The following is a 4,515-nucleotide window of genomic DNA, read 5'->3' on the forward strand; positions in this document are numbered from 1 at the left end:
AATCTCAAACCAATGGCTGTTGACCTGGATTCGCACGTGTACAACGCATGGATATAACGCATCCCTCTGTGGCGTTACAAATGGAACTCCCTGCACTTCTTCCCTCCTTCCCTTCCACTCCTACCTTCTCATCAGCCATTCCCTCCCTCCCTCCCTTCCTCTCTCTTTCCCTTTTTCCACTTCTTTCCCCCTTTCCTCCTTCCTCCCCATCCTCCCAGAATGAGGATTGGCGTTAAAGACATATAACTACAACCATGTGACGTGAAAAAACAAAGTTACAGTCATTGTTTGAAGCAACTAATATGACACCACATTACATTCACAGAGACGGAACTATAGCCATATGGCCGCAAGGAAGCGAAGTTTTGACCATGCGACCTTAAAAGAAATAAAGCGACAAGTAGTAAATTGAGCGAAACAAAACCATCGACAACCATTTTCTCGAGTGTCTGTTAAAGATTGTTCTTCAAGATTGCCGTTAAAGAGAGCAGGTAATATTTGTAACAAATATTATGTACCTTGTGACAGGGCTGTGGAGTCGGAACTCAAATACCCAACTCCGACTCCTCGTTTCTTTGTATCCGACTCCGATCCCTAGCTATAATAATAATAATAATATAAAATCATAACAACTACAGGCTATCTTTGAACCCATGTCCTTAAAAGGTTTAAGTCAAATAGTTATAGATATGCTTTTATGGCCTTTTTATTGTATATTCTCGAAAAAAAACATTCATTATGCTTTTAAAAAATACATATGCATGAGTTCGGAGTCGGGACATTTTATCGACTCCTACCGACTCAAGCGCCCCAAAATTCCATACCGACGCGAAAACCGATCACACACCCCTGCTTGTAAGACTGCTGTAGATGCATTTGAATCCTTTCCACAACCTCATTTTTGTGTTGAGAGTGACATATAAAAGTTTCTTCTGTGTCTGTTGCTCGTCGTCGATTTCTCATTCTCCCCTCCCCCTTTCTCTTTCCCCCTCCCCCTACCCTTCATATCTTCCACTTTCTATCTTCTTCTTCTTCTTACTTCTTCTTCTTCTTAATTTCTCATTTCATTCTATATCTCCTTTCTGCCTTTTTCTTTTCTTCTCGAATCTCTCCTTCTCTTCCTAACCTCCTCATCCTCATCCTCCTCCTCGCGCTCTCTCCTCTCCTCCTCCTCTCCCTCATCCCCTCATCCTCCACTCCTCCTCTCCTCCTCTTCTCCTCTTATGTCCTCTCTTTTCCTCCTTTTTCCTCCTCCCCTCTTCCTTCGTTCTCCATCTCCATCACTCTTCTTCTTCTTCTTTTCTTCTTCTTCTCTTCTTTCTTCTTCTTCTTCTCTCCTCCTCCTCCTCTCCTCCTCCTCCTCCTCCTCCTCCTCCTCCTCCTCCTCCTCCTCCCTCCTCCTCCTCCTCCTCCTCCTCCTCTCCTTCTCCTCCTAACCCTCCTCTGTTGAGTCTCTGTCCGTTTGTGCTCGCACACACACGTACACGAGTTTATGTTTGTGCGTGATTAGGATATTGCATTGAAAAGTTGCGTTTTTTTGACTGGCGATGGATTTCCGGTTGTTAAGGTCTGCGAAAAAGCCAACGTCTGCATGCAAGTCCCTCGTGTGCTTGTGCCTTTGCCCGCTCTCCTGTCTTCCTAACCTCCTTGTTCCTCTGACTGCCTCCGCGAATTATCGCTCTTCCATCCCTCACTGTCCTCCTTGCTCTTCCCTCCCCGCGTCCTCTCCACCCTTCTCTTCTCTCCCCTTCTCTCTGCCCACTTCCTCCTCCTCCTCTCTGTCTTCCCCGTCCCTCTCCCCCAGGCACCACTTTCCTTTCGCTACGCCACTTGACCGCACACACGCGCATTAGTCCGACCACTGAAGGTCGGTCTTTGATTTTAATTGAGTGTCAGTAGATCACCGGAAGTTCGTTGAATATGCGATGTTTTTTTCTTCTTCTCTACGTCGACGGCAGGGCAAGTATGAGTGCCTGCGGGTGCCTTTGTATATATATAATTTTTTGTGTGTTTCTTCTTATTTATTTATTTATTTATTCCTTTTTTTGAGGGGGGGGGGGGGGTTAGTTTATAACACATATAAGCAGATGTTGCCGAATCAGGACACACCTTCGGTGGTCCCACGGGGAGGAGGACTGGTGGTGTGGGAGGGAACGGGGTGAAGGATGGGGGAAAGGAAGTGTTTAAGAGTGCCAGTCGTGGTCATGTTTGTGCAGTGCCATGCATTGGGGGTTGGCAGGGGTGAGGGGAGGGAGAGAGGGTAAGGGAGGGAGTAGAAGGTATACGAGGAAGTGTGGTGTTGGGGCTAGAGGACGTCAGTGCGGTGTTTTAGTGGCAAGGGCGTGGGTCGTGGGGAAGGAGAGGGAAATACTTGGGAGTTTACTTGAGCGTGTTTATCCCTTTGACAGACAGACAGAGGCAGGCAGGCTGGCAGGCAGGCTGGCAGGCAGGCTGGCAGGCAGGCGGAGGCAGGCAGGCAGGCAGGCAGGCAGGCAGGCAGGCAGGCAGGCAGGCAGGCAGGCAGGCAGGCAGGCAGGCAGGCAGGCAGGCAGGCAGGCAGGCAGGCAGGCAGACAGACAGACAGACAGACAGACAGACAGACAGACTGAAGAGACAGAGAGGCAGGCAAACTGAGATAGAGAAACAGACAGGCAGACAGAGACTGACAGACAGACAAACAGAGGCAGGCAGATATGCAGGCAAACTGAGATAGAGAAACAGACAGGCAGACAGAGACTGACAGACAGAAAACAGAGGCAGGCAGATATGCAGGCAAATGAAGACAGAGGAGCAGACAGACAAAAGAGCAGAGCAGAAGACAGACAGAAAACAGACAGACAGACAGACAGACAGGCGGTTTCATTTCGGAAATGAATAATACGAGGAGCTGAAGAAAAGATGATCGGGGAATTGAATAATTACAGGAAGAAGAGTCGAGTCCGCAAACGTGGGAAGACCTCCCCCCCACCTACCCTACCCCCGCCCCTCACCGCAAGGGCATTTGGGGAAAAGGAAAGTTCAAGCGTAAAGCGTTAAATAAGAATCGATCAATGAAAATTTCTTTTAAACAGCGGAAAAGTGATGGCCATTCTGACATAGGTGCGGATAATGATGGTCATTATGATAATCCAAATTTGCTGTTTAATCTTTCTGTTGGTAAAAGTGTCATTGATTACGATTACCATTTGTAAACTGCTGGGTAACAAAGCTAGCAACATATCTGAATATTAGGTGCGATATCATGCATATTAGGTATGTTGTCATTGCATATTTTTACATTTGGGTGTATGTTTATTACTCTGATTGAAATATTTCTTACTATTGTTATTATATATTACTATTACTATTATTGTTAATATTATATTATATCTTTTTTTTATTTGTTAGCAATATAATATATTATATTATTATATGTAATAATTTTATTATCATTTATTTTATTAATTATTATAATAATATATTATTAATTCTTCTTATGTTATATATTCCTTGTATTATAATTATAATAATAATAATAATAATGATAATAATAATGATATATAATAATATAATAATAATAATAATAAATAATGATAATATAATGAATAATAATAATAATAATAATAATAATAATATAATAATAATAATAATATAATAATGGTAATAATGTAATGTAAGTAATGTAATGATAATGGTAATGATAATAATAATATAATATAATATAATGTAATGATATAATAATATGAGATGATAATATGATAATAATATGATGATATGATATGGTATGTTATTGTAATGTAATGGTTAATGGTATGTATGTTGGTAATAGGTAATGGTAATGGTAATGGTAATAATCACTTTCACACTAAATAGTACAATGATCATGATACATATAAATATATAATGATTAATGATAATGATAATTAATATATGATTATGATATGTAATATGATAATTTATATTGTTATTGTTATATGTTATTGTATTGTATATGTTATTATGTTATGTCACTGTTATTAGTAAAATCACCTGGGACTTGATACTATAATCACATTTTCACACAAATTACGTACAAACATTATATATATTATTATATATATAATTATATATATATATTATAATATATATATATATATATTATATATTATGTGTATTGTGTATTGTTGTTGTATGTATTGTTTGTGTGTATATATATTATATATATAGTATATATATATATATATATATATATATATGTATATATATATATATAATGTGTGTGTGTGTGTGTGTGTGTGTGTGTGTGTGTGTGTGTGTGTGTTTATGTGTGTTTGTGTGTGTGTGTGTTGATGGAAAAGAAGTCAAAGATAGATGGAATCAATATTGTTCCAACCTATACAAAAAGAATAAAGATCTAACAACAACATTAATTAGACTCAATGACAGCAAAGATGAACCACCGCCACTGCTAGACGAAGTTATAAAAGCCATGAAAGAATTAAAGAATAACAAGAGCCCGGGAATAGATGAAATAACAGCAGAACTAATCAAGAATGC

This window comes from Penaeus monodon, chromosome 43, assembly GCF_015228065.2.
Source record: "Penaeus monodon isolate SGIC_2016 chromosome 43, NSTDA_Pmon_1, whole genome shotgun sequence".
NCBI classification, from domain to species: Eukaryota; Metazoa; Arthropoda; class Malacostraca; order Decapoda; family Penaeidae; genus Penaeus; species Penaeus monodon.